This window comes from Cetorhinus maximus, chromosome 2 (genome assembly GCF_964194155.1).
Source record: "Cetorhinus maximus chromosome 2, sCetMax3.hap1.1, whole genome shotgun sequence".
NCBI classification, from domain to species: Eukaryota; Metazoa; Chordata; class Chondrichthyes; order Lamniformes; family Cetorhinidae; genus Cetorhinus; species Cetorhinus maximus.
Window position 1 is genome coordinate 183,533,544 of NC_135880.1, and position 20,196 is coordinate 183,553,739.

General features: G+C 41.2%; 1 protein-coding gene across 1 annotated transcript in view; it reads left to right on the forward strand.

The window, feature by feature from the left end:
* The window catches only part of cntln (centlein, centrosomal protein), a 395,750-nt gene that overhangs the window by 368,493 nt on the left and 7,061 nt on the right, over window positions 1–20,196 (forward strand). The gene's annotated exons all lie outside the window — the stretch shown is intronic.

Consider the following 20,196-nt stretch of genomic DNA (forward strand, 5'->3'; position numbering starts at 1 on the left):
TCTAGGAAACTCAAATGACTACTTAAGGGACAATGTGAAGTGTAACCATGCAGTGGGTTTTACAAGTGTGTTAAAAGTAAAGGGAAAAGTTCTGTTCTATAGTTTAAAGTATAAGTTGCCTACAAAAATAATGTTTACTTAACTGTGCTTTTAGCCTGTTTGTTACAGTAGTTACAGTAAAAGTCTTAAAATGTAAAATTTTATCATGTCGCCCTTTCAGCTATCGACTGGAAGTTTGAATTTCTATTTCAAAAAGTTAACAGGCTCTCGGGAAATCATAACAATCCCCCATCCCCCATCTCCCCTCTCCCTCCATCTTCCCTCTTCCACCCATTCCCAATTTTAGTTAATCAAGATGTGTTGGCTTGAGTTTACTGTTGCTCAAAGCCTGGCTCAGTCATTACAATTTCCCTTATTGTCCCCCAAGGCTTGCTCCATCTTTCCTCCTCCAACATTTCCAGCTAAGTATCTGGTCACAGACTTCACTGCTCTGAATCTGCTTTACTCTTCATTCTCTCCTGCTATTCTGTGTCACTATTTGGAGTTCTGTTAGACTATCTCCAAAATCCACTATGCCATCACTTAGAAAGTTCCTCAGAATCTATCTCTACAATTGCACAATCAGCGTCCCATAATCTCATCCATTCCATTCCTCTTTCTGTTTCCCTTGTAAAGGTCTCAGCAGTATCAAGGTGCTATGTGAATGCATGTTGCTGTGGTTGTTATAAAAGCACACTGCAGTTATCTGAAGTGTGAAAATATTGTTCTTTCCAACGCATTCTTAAATATAAGTTTTAAATAAGAAAGAGTAAGAGGTGGAATTCTCAGCATCATTTTTTATCTACAAAAACGGCAGTTTCTCTAGCAAGCCAATATAAAATATGTTCAGTAATGAGATAGTCACAGTACCACAATATTATTAGTTGTTTATATTCTGCAATAAATTAGAACACCTGAAGAGTGGTTCATAGCTTTGTGACCTTTTCTGAGGGATTCACTTGCAGTCAATTCATGTTTTCCTCACAGCTGGACAGCTGTTTATTACCATGTCTTCCTGTATTCTGCACAATATTTTCTACAGAGACTGTGCACAGCTTGTTAGTGGGAACTGAATATTGATTCGGAATCCTGTCGATGCAGAAAGAATGAAAAAATGTCCACTAGAGACCTCTCAAACATATTCCTATTGATATTTCCGTGCTGAGTGGAAAGCTGCACACTTGATGACAAGACTGAGACTATCTTGAATCACAGGCAAATCCACTGAGAATCCTGGTGTGACCTCTATGTTTCTTTTCTCTTATCAGTTTCCAAGTTTTTTTCTTTATTAACATACCGTCTTCAGGAATGCTGTGTCTGTCACAAGTGATTAAGGACAATCAATTGACATTTGGTTATTCCAATTTGTCAGTCGTATTAGTCTCTTAGTGTGAATAAGGTCTGAAGTTGGATTGAGCTGAAACTGTGCAAGATTTCTTTTATCAAATGTTGACTTTCTGAGGTTCAGAAGGGACATTATCAGCGAGGTGAAGTCTGTATTTATGCATTTTAACACACTGCTGCCTTAATGCTTTATATTGTGAGATTATCTTCACAATTGCCAGAAAACTATTGATGTTGCATCATATAGGTAGCAATAGAGCTTGTGTCTGTACGCTCCACATTTTTATTAAACCTGATCAGAGACTATGAATGGAGACTCCAGTGGAGGACACAGTATATATTAAGCTTGTGTCAGTGACTTTATATTTTACTCCAATACAACACCCACCATTGGCTGAAATCATGGATTGGACTCCAACCTTGATTTATAGTATCAAAACTCCAAACTCAAATAATCTGTGATGGTGCGTTTCCAAAAGGCTTTTCAAATACATTCTTAAAATTTTAAATCCTGATTATTTTACATTACATTTTAAGTAATATATTGTTTACAGCCTGAACAATGTCCTGGGACATGGGGCAGGATTTTACCGTCAGCGAGTGGGGGCGGGGCCCGCTCGCTGACACGTAAAATGACATGGGATGACATCAGGCGGAGCTCCCGACGTCACCACGCCCCATTTAAATTTTCAGGAAGGCGGGGGGCGCAGCAAAATCAGCTGCGTGCCCGCCAACCTGTCAATGGCTCAATTAGCAATTAAGGATCAATTAAGTTATTAAAGGACCTGCCCGTCCAACCTTAAGGTTGTCAGGTCGGCCAGGAGCCCTGGTGGCAACTAGAGAAAACATGAAACCTCATCCACCGGCGGGATGAGGTTTCATGTAGGATTTTAAAAATTTTAATAAAGTTGTTATGGAAATTATGAACATGTCCCAACTCATGTGACATTTTTTTTCTCTCTCTATTTTTAATATTGTTGAAAGTAGAGGCGATCTCCCTGAGGCAGCACTTAGCCTCAGGGAGATGAGTGCGCTCTTTCGTGCGCATGCGCTCAAAGTGCACTCTTGATTTTAGGGATTCCCCCCCCGTCCGCACAGGAAGTGCATAGCGCTTCCCTGCGGACGTCACGTTCGGCGGGCCTTAATCGGCCTACCTGCTTAAAATGGCGGCGCAGCCCCGATCGCCAGCGCACCCGCGATTGGGTCAGCTCCGCCCACCCAACGGTTAGAAAATTCAGCCCATGGTGTCAGCTCCAAAATATATACGCGCCTTACCCGAAATTCCACGTTTGAATCTTTATGATCAGGTTTCTGTCCCTGTTTCGGTACTGAAACTGCTCTGATCAAAATCACAAATGTCATCCTATGTGACTGTGACAAAGGGAAACTATCCTTCTTGGTCCTTCTTGAGCTGTCTGTCCAATATTCTTTGACCTGGTTGGCCACACCATTCTCATATCCTCTCCTTCATCTGCAGGTTGGTGAGACTGTACTCACCTGGTTCCATTCTTATCTGTCTAATCATAGCCATAAAACCACCTGCAATGGTTTCTCTTCTCTTCCTGTTCCTGCACCTTGGGTGTCCCCCAAGGATCTTAACTCCTATTTCTCATCGATATGCTGCCCCTCGGCAACATCAGCCAAAAGCTGCTGACATCCTGCTCTACTTTACCACCATCTCTCTTGACCCCTCCACTGTCTTTAAATTAAACTGATTGTTTAATGTCCAGTACTGATGAGCAGAAATTTTCTCCAGCTAAATATTGAGAAGGTCAAAGCCATTGCCTTCAGTCCCCACCACAAACTCCATACCCTAGCTACTGATTCCATCTGACTCCCTGGGAACTGTCAGAGATTAACACAGTCTGATTACAACCTTGGTGTCACACTTGACTCCAAGATGAACTTCCAAATACAACATTAAGACACCTCTTTCCAATTCTGTAATCTCACCTGACTTAACAGCTGCCTTAGCTCATCTGCTGCTGAAACCCTCATCCATGCCTTTGTTGCCTCAAAAATTGACAATTTCAATGTACTCCTGGCTGGTCTCCCATGCTCTACCTTCTGGAAACTTGAGGTCATCCAAAACTCTGCTGCCTTTGTCCTAACTGGCACCAAGTCCATTAACCCATCATCCCTGTGCTCGCTGACCTAACTTGGTTCCTAGGTAAACAACATCTCAATTTCAGAATCACTATTATTACAACACAGAAGGCCATTAGACCCGTCAGGTCTAAAGAGCAGTTTACCGAATGCCACCGGCTTCTCACCATAGCCCATGCACATTCTTCCTTTTGAGATAACAATCTACTTCCCTCTTGAAAGCCTTGATTGACCCTACCTTCACCATACTCTCAGGCGTTCCTCATCCCTGGGTCTATTCGTGTGAATCTTTTCTGCGCCCTCTCTAATGCCTACATATCTTTTCTAAAGTGTGGTGCCCAGAACTGGACGAAATACTCCAATTGAGGCCGAACCAGTGTTTTACACAAGTTTAACATAACATCCTTGCGTTTATGCTCTATGCGCCTATGAATAAAGCTTAGAATGCTGTATGCTTTATTAACTGCTCTCAACCTGTTCTGTCACCTTCAGTGACTTATGCACATATACATCCAGGTCACTCTGACCCTTTAAGAATTATACCCTTTAATTTATACTGTGTCTCCATGTTCTTCCTACCAAAATGAATCACTTCACACTTCTCTGGATTAAATTTCATCAGCCACTTGTTGCCCTAACCCACCAACCTGTCTATATCCTTTGAAGTTTCACATTATTCTCCTGACAGTTCACAGTACTTCCAAGTGGCATCAGGGAGCCTTAGCAAAACTAGGGTCAATGGGAATCAGGGAAAACTCTCCACTGGTTGGAGTCATACCTAGCACAAAGGAAGATGGTTGTGGTTGTTGGAGGTCAGTCATCTCAGTTCCAGAACATCACTGCAGAAGTTCCTTGGATTAGTGTCCTAGGTCCATGCCCTAGGCCCAACCATCTTCAGCTGCTTCATCAATGACCTTCCTTCCATCATAAGGTCAGAAGTGGGGATGTTCACTGATGGTTGCACAATGTTCAGCACCATTCATGACTCCTCAGGTACTGAAGCAGTCCATGTCCAAATGCAGCAAGACCTGGACAATATCCAGGCTTGGGCTGGCAAGTGGTAAGTAATATTCATGGCATGCAAGTATCAGGCAATGACCAGCTCCAACAAGAGAGAATCTAAACATTGCCCCTTGACATTCAATGTCATTACCATTGCTGAATCCCCCACTATCAACATCCTGGGGATTACCATTGACCAGAAACTGAACTGGACTAGCCATATAAATACTGCGGCCACAAGAGCAGGTCAGAGGCTGAGAATTCTGCGGTGAGTAACTCACCACCTTATTCCCCAAAGCCTGTCCACCACCTACAAGGCACAAGTCAGGAGTGTGATGGAATAATCTCCACTTGCCTGGATGAGTGCTGCTCCAACAACACTCATTAAGCCTGACCCCATCCAGGACAAAGCAGCCCACTTGATTGGCACCCCATTCACAAACATTCACTTCCTCCACCACTGGCGCACAGTGGCAGCAGTGTGTACCATCTACAAGATGCACTGGAGAAACTTACCGAGCCTCCTTTGATAGCACCTAACAAACCCACAACCACTATCATCTAGAAGGACAAGGGCAGCAGACACATGGGAACATAACCATCTGGAAGTTCCCCTTACCACTCACCATCCTGACTTGGAAATGTATTGGTGTTCCTTCACTGTCATTGGGTCAAAAACCTATAACGGCCCCACCTAACAGCACTGTGGGTGTACCTACACCACATGGACTGCAGCAGTTCAAGAAGGCAGCTCAACCACCACCTTCTCAAGGGCAATTAAGGATGGTCAATAAATGCTGGCTTAGCCAATGATGCCCACATCGCATGAATGAATAAAAAAAATGTTTTGTATCATCAGCAAATTTTGCAATCGTGCCCGGTACTTAAAGATCTATGTCATTAATATATATCAGGAAGAGCAGGGGTCCCAACACTGACCCCTGTGGAACTCTACCATAAACCCTCCTCTCGTCCAAGAAACATCCATTAACCACCCCCTCTGTCTTCTGTCACTCTGCCAATTTCGTACCCATGTTATTCCTGTCCCTTATATTCCTTGAACTCTAACTTTGCCCACAAGTCTGTTGTCTGGCACTTTATCAAATGCCATATGGAAGTCCATGTACATAACATCAACAGCATTACCCTCATTAACCTTCTCTGTTGCCTCATCAAAAAACCCCAGCAAGTTAATTAACCATGATTTGCCCTTAACAAATCCATGCTGGTTTTCCTTAATTAACCACAAATGCGCAAATGACTATTAATTTTGCCCTGAATTATCATTTCCAGAAGCTTCCCCATGACTGAAGCTAAACTGACTAGCCTCGAGTTGCCGGGTTATCTTTACACCTCTTTTGAACAAGGGTGTAACCTTTGCAATTCTCCAGTCCTCTGGCACCACCACTGAGCCTAAAGAAGACTGGAAAATTATGGCCTGTGCCTCTGCAATTTCTACCCTCAGTTTCCTTGGATGCATACCATCTGTTCCTGGTGACTTGTACAACTATAAGTACAGATAGGCTATCCAAAATCTCCTCCTCATCAATTTTAAAACGTTCGAATGCCTCTATTGTCTCCTCTTTCACCATGGCCTGCATAGCATCATCTTCCTTGCTAAAGACAGGTGCAAAGTGGAGTCATAGAGGTCTACAGCACAGAAAAAGGCCCTTCGGCCCAATGAGTCTGTGCCAGTCAAACAAGTACCTAACTATTCTAATCCCATTTTCCAGCACTAGGCCCATAGCCTTGTATGCCATGGCATCACGTGCACATCCAAATACTTCTTAAATGTTGTGAGGGTTTCTGCCTCTACCACCCTTTCAGGCAGTAAGTTCCAGGTTCCCACCACCCTCTGGGTGAAAAAATTCTTCCTCACATCCCCTCTAAACCTCCTGCCCCTTACCTTAAATCTATGTCCCCTGGTTATTGAAGCCTCCACCAAGGGGAAAAGTTCCTTCCTGTCTGCCCTATCTGTGCCCCTCATAATTTTATACACCTCAATCATGTACCCCCTCAATCTCCTCTGCTCCAGGGAAAATAACCCCAGTCTATCCAATCTCTCCTCATAACTAAAACTCTCCAGCCCAGGCAGCATCCTGGTAAATCTCCTCTGCACTCTCTCTAGTGCAATCACATCCTTCTTATAATGCGGATTCCAAAACTGCACGCAATACTCTAGCTGTGGCCTAACTAGCGTTTTACACAGTTCCAACATAACCTCCCTGCTCTTATGTTCTATGCCTCGGCTAATAAAGGCAAGTATCCCACATGCCTCCTTAACCACCTTATCTACCTGTCCTGCTACCTTAAGGGACCGGTGGACATGCACACCAAGGTCCCTCTGATCCTCGGTACTTCCCAGGGTCCTATCATTCATCATGTATTCCCGTGCATTGTTTGTCCTGCCCAAGTGCATCACCTCACACTTATCTGGATTAAATACCATTTGCCACTGATCAGCCCATCTGACCACCCTGTCTATATCCTCCTGTAATCTAAGGCAATCCTCCTCACTATTTACCACCCCACCAATTTTTGTGTCATCTGCGAACTTACTGATCAACCCTCCTACACTTAAGCCTAAATCTTTTATATATACCACAGACAGCAAGGGAACCAACACCGATCCCTGTGGAACCCCACTGGACAAAGGCATCCAGTCACAAAAACACCCCTTGACCATCACACTCTGCTTCCTGCCACTCAGCCAATTCTGGGTCCAATTTGCCAACTTGCCTTGGATCCCATGGGCTCTTATCTTCATTATCAGTCTCCCATGCAGGACCTTATCAAAAGCCTTGCTGAAGTCCAAGTAGACTATGTCAAATTTATTGCCCTCATCTACACACCTGGTCACCTCTTCGAAAACTTCAATCAAATTGGTCAGACATGACCTCCCCTTAACAAAACCATGCTGACTGTCCTTGATTAATCTCTGCCTCTCCAAGTGTAGATTAATTCTGTCCCTCAGAATTGCTTCCAATAGTTACCCCACCACTGAGGTTAGACTGACTGGCCTGTAGTTCCCTGGTTTATCCCTTCCTCCCTTCTTGAATAACGGTACCACATTGGCTGTCCTCCATTCCTCTGGCACCTCTCCTGTGGGCAGAGAAGTATTGAAAATTATTGCCAGCGCCCCTGCTATTTCCTCCCTTGCCTCACTCAACAGCCTGGGGTACATTTCATCCAGGCCTGGCGATTGATCTACTTTTAACTCTGCCAGACCACTTAGAACCTCCTCCCTTTCTATGCTAATTTCTTTAATTATACCACAGTCCTTCTGCCGGATTTTCATACCCACGTCGTCCCTCTCACTTGTGAACACTGACACAAAGTATTCATTTAGAACCCTACCTACATCTTCTGCCTCCACACACAAATTACCACTACGGTCCTTAATGGGCCCTACTCTTTCCCTAGTTATCCTCTTACTCTTAATGTACTTGTAAAATAAGTATTCATTTAGTATCTCAGCCATGCCCTCTGCCTCCATGCAGAAGTCCCCTTTTTGGTCCCTACTTGACCCTATTCCTCCTTTTACCACCTTTTTATTATTTATATGCCGACAGAAGAGCTTTCATATTACAGGTACAGTGTCTCAAATCTGACCATCCGAAAACAGGCAATGTCTGAAAACTGGACTTTTTAAGCTGCCGTGCATGAATTTTTATTGTTATTAGATGAGTAAAATAACGTAGCGGCTTGCTGAGCGAGGGTTGCTGCCTTAGCACCAACTCATTATCAGCTTTGCGCGCCTGTCGTTTCCTGTGCTCCCAGGTGGTCTGAGTGACTCTTGACCCAGCCCAAACCACCCAACCCAAAAACCGGCAAGATTTGAAGTCCGGCACGGACTCAGTCCCAAGATTGCCAGTTTTGAGACACTGTACTTGAAGTTGCTAGCCTTTTTTCATACTCTCTCTTCTCTTTGTTTCTCTCATATTTTTATCACTTCCCCTCTGAACCTCCTATATTCAGCTTGGTTCATGGTTATATTATCCAGTTGACATCTGCCAAAAGCACATGTTTTCTTCTTCATCTTAATCTGTCTCTTCAAGGGAGCTCTGGATTTGTTTACCCTGCCTTTCCACTTTGTGGGAATATTCCTTGTTTGTGCCCAAACTACCCCTTCTCTAAAGGCAGCCCTGCTGCCCATTTTAAAATCCTCATCCTTGTTTTAAAATTCCTCCATCACCTCATCCCTCCCTACCTAAGTAATCTCTTCTAGCTGTATAGCCCTCCAAGATCCTTGTGTTCCCCCCAATCCTGGCCTCTTGAGCATCCCTAATTTTAGTCACTCTTCCATTGGCGGCTGTGCCTTCAGCTACCTAGGCCCTAAATCTTTCCTCCTCTCTTTCCTGCTTTAAGGCACTCCCTGAAACCCACCGCTTTGACACAGCTTTTGGTCATCTGCCCTAATATCTCCTTGTGTGACCAAGTGTCATGTTTTGTTTGCTAACTTGCCTGTGACATGCTTTAGGACCATCAATCTCTCTAATTTTTTTGGAGTGTGGGTGGTTTATTTAAGTACGCAGCCTGTTTAAATTGTTTTGCACAGCTGTGCACACACTGCAACTTAAAGGGGCCAACTTGTGCTTGGCCCATGCAGGGAGCCTGCATATATATATATATATATATATATATATAAAATATGTGCTACAAAAGATGTAAAACATTTCAGGAGACTAGCCCATGTCAAGAACAAATAGTCGCATCCTGTGAAGCTTGTTATCACATCCTTTTCTCCTTTGTAAATTTATTTTAAAGAGGATATATAACAATAAAGTTTAACTGTTAACTGTTTCAAAGAATATAGAGTAAAATTTGTTTACTAAAATCACAAGGATCTTCTTTATTTGAGTCAGTAGAGGTCCGAGGATGTCAGCTGGATCCCAGTGGCATTTTAACATGGGCCAGAGCGACAGAGCTGCTGTGGTCTTCCTGCCAGGCAGAACAAAGTCTATAGACATAGAAGAAGTATTTCCACTTGTGGGGTAGACCAAAGCTAGGAACCATAAATATAAGATTGTCACAAAAAAGTCCAATAGGGAATTCAACAAAAATTGCTTCAATGAGTGATAAGAATGTGGAACTCTCAACCACAAGGAATGGTTGAGGTGAACAGCGTAGATATATTTAAGGAGAAGCTAGATAAACACCTGAGGGAGAAAGAAATAGAAAGTTATGCTGATAGGGAGCGATGAAGACTCTTATGGAGGAAGCTCTTTTGGAGTATAAACATCAGAATGGCCTGTTTCTGTGTTGTAAAACCCTATGCAAGAGGATCAAGATGAAGAGGCCCTGAAAGGGATGTCATCTTACTTTCCTATGTGGACTCAGAAGGATCGGGAATGCTTCTCTGGGCCTCACAAGGAAAATCTAGCTGATTTCCACAAGAACAGTCGTTTCCTGCTCGCTCAGTGAGCGTGGTCATGGGGCCAGGTGGTTAAAATTGCCATGGGCAGGTGGAAAACTAGCTTATTCACCATTAAAATCAACCATGATGTTCCTAATATAACAATATTAGCCTACATTACATGGCAGTAATGCGGCAATCAAATTACATCAGATATCGTCAAACAAAGCTCAAAATTTTGTTAGCAGCATGTGAACCTGGGACCTTTACTTCCAGGAAACACAGACCCAGCTATGTTCGTCTCATCACATTCATTTAGTTAAGATGGTGTAAATGACATAAATTCAATAATCCAAAATAAATCTTGGCTTTAGGTGTTTGTTCAAATTATCTCAGTCCTTGTATTAATCGATATAATAAAATCTGGAATTCTTGTTTGCACTCCTTTATATTTCAACAACTTTTTTATGGCTCCTGTGTGTGAAACAATGACGGACCCTGAGCTCCATTAATGAGCTGTGTGATTTGAACTAAAGTCATAATGAATTTTGTTTCCAGGTGTTTTGCACAGGAATGTCATTCTTGAAGTTTAGTGAAAACAATTGTACGAATAAATCGTGCAAAATTTTTCATCTTCAGGGAAGTCACTAGTAGCATGGACAACATCTGTAGCTATCCACTAAAAATGGATTAATTTTAAACTTCTTGTAGAACCTGGACAAATTAACACATTGACTAGAGGAGAAATGTAATAAATTAGGTGATCTAATATAAGATGTTAATAAAAGTGGGCTTCACAGTATAACCAAAATCAGTGCATATTTATTCATGAACCTATTGAAAAATTATTTTCCACCATTTAAACTGAAATCTCTGAGTAGCTCTGGGCAACTTGTTGAGATTCATAAAGTGATGTTAACTAGATTGCTCTTTCATGTTACAGTACGTGGTGCAACAAAGATTCAAGTTTGCTATGGCCCTTTAACAGGCACTGATAAAGGCTGCTTTTATTTAAGTAATCTGTATATTAGAATAAATTTATTCTTAAATATTTGGAACGGCAAAAGCAGTGTGAGAAATTCAGAAGGCAGAAGCCAAAAAGCATAATCTATTGTTGAGTTTATAACAGCTTCTCTTCTGAGGAAAAACAATCTCCTTTTACCTCTCCAATTATTTTAAGTAAATCAAGATCTTGATAGAAATTGCATTAGTATGTTTGATTATGCAGTCTAAGATATAGTGTCTTTCTGTGCCACTGAGTCCAGAATCTCTGAGGTAATTGCCCAACAGTATTGATTTAATTGCCTAGGTTTATTTGTGGAATCCTAATTATTGACTGGAGGAAATTTAATGGAGCAGTCTTTATGAAGATTGGGAACCGCTGCTCTTGCTGTTGGACATAATGCACTGCATCATGTCCCTTTGGATCATTTTGCACCATCATTTTATACCTTATTCCACTATGACAACACAATAACATTTAAAAAGTCATCCTTCTTATTTTCTAATCGCTGATCTATCTTTCTTTACTGGCAAGTTGGAAGGTAGCACAGCACCAGTTGCACTCTTAAATGTTTATACACTATTGCACTTGGGGAAAATTCAGTAATTATAGTGAATAAGATGTCCACCGCATGCCTTATTACAGATAGGAGTTAGACTTCTGAGAACTGTAGTAGCATCTTTTACATCATTTCAAAACTATTGTAAAGTTAGTTAGTTGTGCATTTCTGCAGTAATATCTAAGTTAAAGTTGTACTCATACTCAAGAAAATTGTGTTGGAGCATGAAAAAATATCTTAGTTGAAAACTTGTTTGTGTTCTGGAAAGCAGTTATTTGTCAATAATCGGGACAAAAAGGTTAGAAAGCCTTCAAGATTCAAACTGTGTCTTCATTCCTTATCTCTGTCAATATAAAAAAGAGGCAGAAAGCACCATGGCTAGGATTTTGTGGTCAGCTTGCTGTTCATTACGCTTACCGCTGCCCACAGACTTTGCATTGATACACCTGGCTATTCAATCTTCAATCTGATTGATTGAAGATACTCACCGTTGCTTGCCCTGCTCATGCAGATCCCAGGTTCCCTGTAGAAAGTGGCGTGCGAAATCAGAACCTCGATGTAAAGTCTTTGGAGGGGGTACAGAAGAGATTTAACAGAATGGTTTCAGAGATGAGGGATGACAGATGCATGGATAGACTGGAGAAGCTGGGCTTGTTCACCTCACAGCAAAGAAGGATAAGAGGAAATTTGATTGAGATGTTTAAAATCATCAAGGGTTTATATAGAGTAAAGAAAGAGAAACTGTTTCCAGTAGCTGAATGGCTGACAGCCGATAGCACAAATTTGAGGTGATTCTCAAAAGAACTAAAGGTGACATGAGGAAATCACAGATTCAATAGTAACCTTCAAAAAGAATTGGACAAATAATTGAAGGAGGAAAAGCTGCAGGGATATGGAGAAAGAGTGGGAGTTCAACCACACTTAACTACCCATGTGCAGACTCCAGAAATTGGTGTCCAATTTACTCCAATGGTTGAGCATTGATAGCCACACCATTATTCTCAAACCAAAATCCAGGCCCATGTTATCACTGGTAGCTGGTCAGAACGCTGCATCAATCATGACCATATCTAGCACTAAAATTGACATTAATTGAAGCTTCTCAGCTGTTTGCCTCAAATCTTCTGTTGGTTGATTTGCAGCTTGACATAAGGAACCAACAAAATTTCTAATGTTAGATTCATAGGGATGCTGTTAATTTATATCAAAGAATGTTAACTGCTGTAAAATAGTAAAGTATAAGTTTCCCGGTTTATTTTCTTTACACACCTGGCTTGTTATGTTAAATACTAAATACCATCTCACTGATTTATACAGAAAAGGAGAGATTAGAACCACTTGCTTCTCATTTCAGTTGTGTCCTTTAGAAGATCCAGAGCCGCTGATGCTTTCCTCTGGAAATTGATCACAAACAGGAGATCAATAAACATCAGACCATTTTGTGCTACAATGACTTTGAAGCACTAGCTAGCTGAAAGAATGAGGGGAAAACAACAGTATGACTTGTGGGTGTGAGAACTCTGTTTAAGGAAATCAAATAAAGTATCTAAAAGGGACACGGCAAAGTAAGTGTAAGCTTGGTTATGGTGAAGAAAATAAAACTGTCCAGAGTTTTACCAGAAGTCACTGCCATGGAGGAACTGACATCAGAGCTAAATGTAACATGGGAAACAACCATAAATAAGAGCAAATATATAATTCCATGTCACGTGATGAGTACCTCATAAGATTATTTTGTGCTTATTGGGATCATTCGTGGCCAATATTCATCCCTTAACTTTCATCACCAAAACATGACCTAGTCACAATCACATTGCTGTTTGTTGGAGCTTGCTGCGTGCAAATTGGCTGCCTCATTTTCCCACAATACAACAGTGACTACACTTCAAAAGAACTGAATTGGCTGTGAAGTTCCTTTGAGGCATCCTGAGGAAATGAATATAATAGATGAACACAAGTTATTTCTTTTATATATTATTGAAGGTGAACATTAATCTGCTTTTAATTCATACTTGGCAAATTTAGCTTCCTTGTCATCTAACCCACAATGTTGTCTTTACAAGTGGGTAGTTTTGTCGCAAACTCCCTATTTTTGTGATCTATTTTTTAAACAACCAAAATAATATTAGTAATAAAATCAATTGTGTCATTATGGTAAAATGCTTCAGATGAAAGAAGAGAAGAAATATTCATATTTCTTACAACTATTCAGAATATTTTGTAATTGTAGTTCATAAAATATTTTCATGATTATTGCTATCACATGTGGCCAGCAAGATTTGAACCTAGACTTCTGACAGAGTATTCCCCTGAAATGTTACTCAGTCCTTGTTCTTTTCAAATGCTGAGAGACTTCTTCCATACTCCCAGCATTTTCTTATTCAGTTCATTCATTTTTGTGCTGACTTCCTAGTCTAAGCCTTAGATTACTAAATGATTGTTACAGCATTTAAAATGAAAACATTCTGTGGATTTATGCTGTTTACCATTCTTGTTGTTCTTGTTGCTGATAAATGCCAATAATCGTTAAAGATAGACATTGCTGATCGGTTTGCAGTAAAACTGTACCATGCGATTTCACAGCTCGTTATTTCAGGATTTATTTTACATGCTGATAATCGGGAAATGTTGTAAGACTTTGATACATACATATACAAAGACCAATACAAATACAGAGAAAAGGTCATATACCAGTATTAGTTTAAAATAAGTATCTCTATTACATGCTGCTCTATCAAAGGGCTTCAGAAATATTCAGAATATATTGAAAATGTGATCACATATAGTTGGAATTCTTCAACTTGTAGTTTCTTTCAATGAATGTCTTTCAACAGCATTATAAAGCTGTTCATAGCATTCACTGAATTAGCAAGAACCTTCCAAGTTTTTTGGTTTTATTTAAGTACTTAAATGCTATCTAGCCCTGCAGCGGTTAAAGATCATGTCCCTTTGGTATTTGATACTATGTGATGGCCAGCTTAAGATATGCAGTATATTTTAAGAGAGTTGATTTTGTTTACACATCGCTTTTACCACTGTAGTAGGAGTAAGTGTCATAAATTATTCGGTGTAAGAAAATTTCATCTATGCTATTTATTTATTTTTTACAAGGAGCTAAGTTCAGTGAGTGGAGGTCAGTCAACAAGAAATGTGAAGCAAAGGCTTAACTTGGTGGCTCATGGGTCTTGTAAGAGCTTAAAATCGTTAGATGAGAAATTCCATCAGTCACTATTGGACCAAAGATTATCCTTTTTTATTTTAAAAAATCAGTGATACCCCTGTTTTTAAATATTGATATTTCTTTAAGACAGAGATCAGTAGAAGTGTATTATGTACCTGGCTTTATTATGTTTTTTTCTATAAGTGTGGTCCCAATATTTAACTGGAATTTATAGATTAATTAGTCAGAAATATTAAAGTACTAAATTCTTTTGGACATTTTTACAGGAACATTTTGTTCGGAATGGAAAATCTTGGAAATCATTTTGTTGCTTTTTAAAATTAAACATAATTTATCGATTAAGAAATTTTCACTTGGGATTTTGGAATGAATTTGGAAAACTAATACATTCTTTTGAAAGCAGTGTGAAATCCCCTTGTGACATTGCAAGGGTTTAGAAAGGGACAGGTTTTTTCTATGTGTCATGTGCATATCCCAATTATGATTAATTAGGTTGATTTTTTTAAGCTGGCACTATTTTAAAAACGCATTAAGTAAACCCTGGGAATCCTATCAGCCATTATGGTGCAATGCACAAATAATTATAACCTATTAGCTATATCAGGAGCTTTAAATGTGCTTGTAACTTTTTGCTAAACTATATATTGAAGATTGTGTTAATTTATCCTTTGTTCAAAATATATTCCTGTGATTAAATTATTTAATTGGAATATAGATAAAGCTGTACTAATCAAGCTTCAGAATATTTCAGCACTGCACTATTCAGAATTCAAAAATATCTGTTGCAGTCATTATATAGAACTCACCAGACATTGGCATTAAGCCAAGTGAAGCAATCTGTGCCCGCGTGCAGCAAGACCTGGACAACATTCAGGCTTGGGCTGCTAAGAGGCAACTAGCATTTGTGCCACACAAGTACCGGGCAATAACCATCTCCAACGAGAGAGAATCTAACCATCTCCCTTACCATCAATACCCTGGGGGGTTACCATTGACCAGAAACTTAACTGGACCAGCCACATAAACGCTGTGGCTAATGATCAGGTTAGAGACTAGGGGCCAGGATTTGGCAAAGCCAGAAAGACTCCACAGACCTTTAAAGATGGCGGATGAGATCCGGCTTCAGCAGTCCCGCTCCCATTTCCAACAGATCCCATTTTTGCCGGTAGTGTAAAGGGATCACGGTGTGATTCACACGGAGGGAAACCTGAACTCAGCTGGGTCATTTGAACTGTGTTCAGTTCAAACAGACCCAATTTTGGCTGTGCGAGGGCCTTAACCTGCATTGTGGGAGTCACGAATTGATGGAGTACCCGTAAACGCTATAGAAGGGCAGATAGGATCTGTTTAACTATCATGATCTGGAGTTTTTTTTTAATTTCCCCCCGCTCTTTAAACTGTGAAAAAAAACTAGTTGCAGCTATCAGTGATTGTTTAAAAAAAACTCTGCTGGACTGTTTTGATTGATGATCTGTTCGAGCAGTTTCAATAGAGTTACTTATTGACATTTCTCTAAGGGTTATTAAGAATGCTTGGCTGAGTTTCAAAAGTAACAATGATCTCATTAGGAGTTTCTCCATTCACGTTTGAATGACAGCTTAAAGAGCCTAGTAAAAGATGAGGGACATGAACAAAAGTTTGTTTTGGCCCCCGATGCCTGCCCATGGTGATTACTAGATGAGTTGGCTTCAGTGGGGGCGGGGTAGTGGGGGTGTGAGGGATGAGGGCTAGAGGGCCTAAGATTTTCTCAAACAACTATGACCAATTCCCAAAGAACCAAGGTGGGCCTTTGAACCAACCTGTCTTGGCACTCACCTACCCCCATGTCCTCCTAGCATCTGCTTCCGGGGTTGGTGGGCCCATCTTCATTCTGCACCTATTCTCCGGGGCAAAAATTGCATGTTTCAGGGTACTTTTTACTGAGGCAGGTCTGCAAGTCAGGAAATTTCCCACTCAAACTACTCACCTTGGTAACCAAAATCCAGCTCTAGGAATTCTGCAGCATGTAACTCACCTCCAAACTCCCCAAAGCCTTTCTGCCATCTACAAGGCACAATTCAGGAGTGAATTTGAATACTCTCCACTTGCCTGGCTGCGTGCGGCTCCAACAAAACTCAAGAAACTTGACATCATCAGGACAAAGCAACTTGTTTGATTGACACCCCATTCACCACCTTCAACAATCACTCCCTCCACCGCCGACACACATTGGGAGCAGTGTGCACAAATATATAAGATGTACTGCAGCAACTCACCAAGGCTTCTTCAACAGCACCTTCCAAACCCGCAAACTCCACTACCTAGAAGGACAAGGGCAAGTTCCCCTCCAAGTGACACACCATCCTGACTTGGAAATATATTGCTGCTCCTTCACTGTCGCTGGGTCAAAATCATAGAACTCCCTCCTTAATAGCACCGTGGGTTTACTTAAACCACATGGACTGCAGCGGTTCAAGAAGGCAGCTCACCAACATCTTCTCAAGAGAAATTTAGGGATGGGCATTAAATGCTGACCTTGCCAGCATTGCCCCATCCTGTGAATTAAGTTAAAAAGGTACTTATTTGCTTCATTTTTGTGCAAGTTCCAGATAATTGTCTTTCCCAGTCTAATACTACTTTTTTTTTGGATTAATCTTCTGCCAGTCTCATGTCATGGATTTACTTCTAATAATATGACGGAGCATGAGATAGAGACTATCCAACAATTGCCTTTCAATATTACTGTATTTTGATAAAGTGAAACCATCCATTACAGACCATTTTCAAACCAACCAATTTGAGTTGGAGGATAGAAAATGAAATTTAGAGTAAGCATTCTTTGCTTTACATAAATTATGCAATTTATGTTGATTGGCTGACATCAAGGAATTGCAACTTCACAGAATTTGCTGTTTCAGCTGTCAGTATATCAGAACAATACCCGCTGTTTAACCTCTTAGCAGCTTCATCCTGTTTAACTTTTCCTGAAAACTACGCTGAAATATATTTCCCTGGTAATCATATTATCCTCAGTGAATAAAAGTCTAAGCTAGCCATTTGAAACAATCAGACCCATGAGAGCAAATTATTTACTGTTCTCGTTGTTTTAAGAAAATAACGAGCAGAATATTACGCTCGTTGCGATGTCATCGGGCATGCGTACCGACATCATCACGCAGTCCCACAAAATTTTGTTCGGCAGGCGTACGCCGGAGCTGGCTGCACACCTGCCAATGACTAAAAGGCTTATTAAAGCCATTAACAATCAATTAAATTCAAATTTACGCTGCCCGGCCAACCTAATGGTTATCGGGAAGGCAAAAAGGTCAAGCAGCCTTTACGTTTTTTAAGAAACCTCATCCACAAACGGGATGAGGTTTCCTAAAGCAAATAAACATTAAATAAAAACTTTATTTTAGAATTAAAAACATGTCCCGGCTCTTGGGACATGTTTTATTAAATGTTTATTCTCTTCATTTTTTTTTTTACACAGCTCCGTGCCTCAGGGAGATTGAAGTGCTCTTTCTCGTGCATGTGCAAACTGCTCTCTAGGCCTGGCTCTCCCTCCTTCCCCCGCCCGCACATGTAGCGCTCAACGCTGCCGCTCGCAATCCATGCAGCATGAAATCGCGGTGCGGCTTCCCGCCTGCCCCCGCCAAGGGCAGAATCCTGCTCACCATTCTAGCAGTGCAGTGCCTTGATGATGGGAGATGATAGTTATCCAGGGTGCAGACTTGATGTTATAATGGGCTTGTGATTTCATCTTACCTGTGGGGCAGAAATTTGCCCATGTCAGGCGGGGGCAGTCGGGAAGCCGACCGCTGCCCTCGATCGGGGCAGGACCCGGTTTCATGCTGGTCATGCTGCCAATTAAGGCCCGTCCAGCATGAAACGCATGTGGCAGTGCTGCCTGTATGGAGGGTGGGGGTCGGGGGGGGGGTTTGGGGGCGCAGTGTGGGGAGGGCAAGCAGGAAACCCTCACGTGGGTGCGCGCTGGAAAAGCTCCCCGAGGTATAGAGCTGCCCCAGGGAGATGAAGAGTTCTGAAAAACAAAAATAAAAGAACTTTTAAATGTTATAAAACATGTCCCCTGAGCAGGGACATGTTATGAATGAGATGTAAAATTTTTTTTTTTATTTTTATTTGCTGTTGGAAATCTCATCCCACCCATGGACGAGACTTCCTAAAAGGTGCAACCTTTTTGCCTGCCCACCAACCGTAAGGTCGGACAGACAGCAAAAAACTTAAATTAATTAATACTTTAGTGGCCTTAATAGCCCTTCTAATAGGCAGCGAACACGCTGCCGATTCCCGCGCGCGCCCACCAACTGAACTATCGCTTGACTGCGCCTTGACATCAGGACACTCGCCCGATGTCATCTCACATCATTGAGCGGGTTGGGCACGTGCCTGCCCATCGAGGTGAAAATTCTGCCCGTGGTTTTTTTTAAGTTAAATTATCCAGCTGGATAAATATCGCTTCCAACAGCGATCCAAAGATGTCTCCACTGCTTACAATGTTTGCATGAGAAAGTGACAAAGTGACCTCACAAAGCAGCTTCATCTGATTTTTCAGGATATCCTAAAGCAACTCAAATGGTCTTTCTAAACTCACTTTTCTTTTAAGTTGAATGCTATTGCAAGAGTTTAAAAATAAAATATTATCACCAATCGACATGGCATGTGATGAATGATTCTATTGTGTCCCTTCTGACTCAGCTGGTTGGTGTCATTTGTGGTTCTTCATCAAATGAGTTCAACATATTGTGTGTTTTAGGAGTTGAGCAATTCAGCTTTTAGCTTTGCCTCCTAATAAGAGATAGAATCAGAAAAGGAGCTTCTTTAAACACCGTGGGTAGTGCAAGCACACTGCAGAGTAAATATTCAGAATGGCAAAGAGCAGGAGACTGAGTAAATATTCTTTAACCTTCCAGTGAAAGTGGCATCTACGACGAACTGAAACATCAGTGTTATATTCCTTCTCATAAAGTCACACACACAGCTTAGCGATGCCACACAGCAATATGTGCATTTGACCAAATCACTCTGTCTTTGTGGAAGAAAATGTTAACAGTAAAATTAAAATTTCTCAGCACCAGTAGAATATAAATAAACTCAGTGGGCATTGCGACACTGCCTTTTGTTCCATGCCAGTCGAGGGAGGAGCTCAAGATGAAAACCTATTTCCTTTAGACCCAGTTAAAAATCAAAAATTTACAGCACAGAAGGAGGCTATTTGGCCCATCATGTCTGTGACAACTGAAAACCACTTTCCAGCCTTAACCCCCTTTCCAACTCTCGGTCTGTAGCCCTATAGATCAGAGCACCTCAAGTGCATATCCAAGTTTTTTAAAAATGTGATGAGGGTTTCTGCCTATACCTCCCTTCCAGGCCGTGAATTCCAAAGTCTAGGACCTTCTCCTTGTAGAATACTTCAACCGAGACCCCAATATTTATTAGTTTGGAGAACAGCATAGTGCAAAATATTGTTACCAAAAAAAACTATAAAATTGGTGCCACGAGCAATCAAAAAGAAGATAAAGGATAACGTTATGTGAAGCACTGTGTAAATAACTCGCCTTCCTCTCCCATCATCGACATCTACTACTAGCCCACCCCTAGTGAGC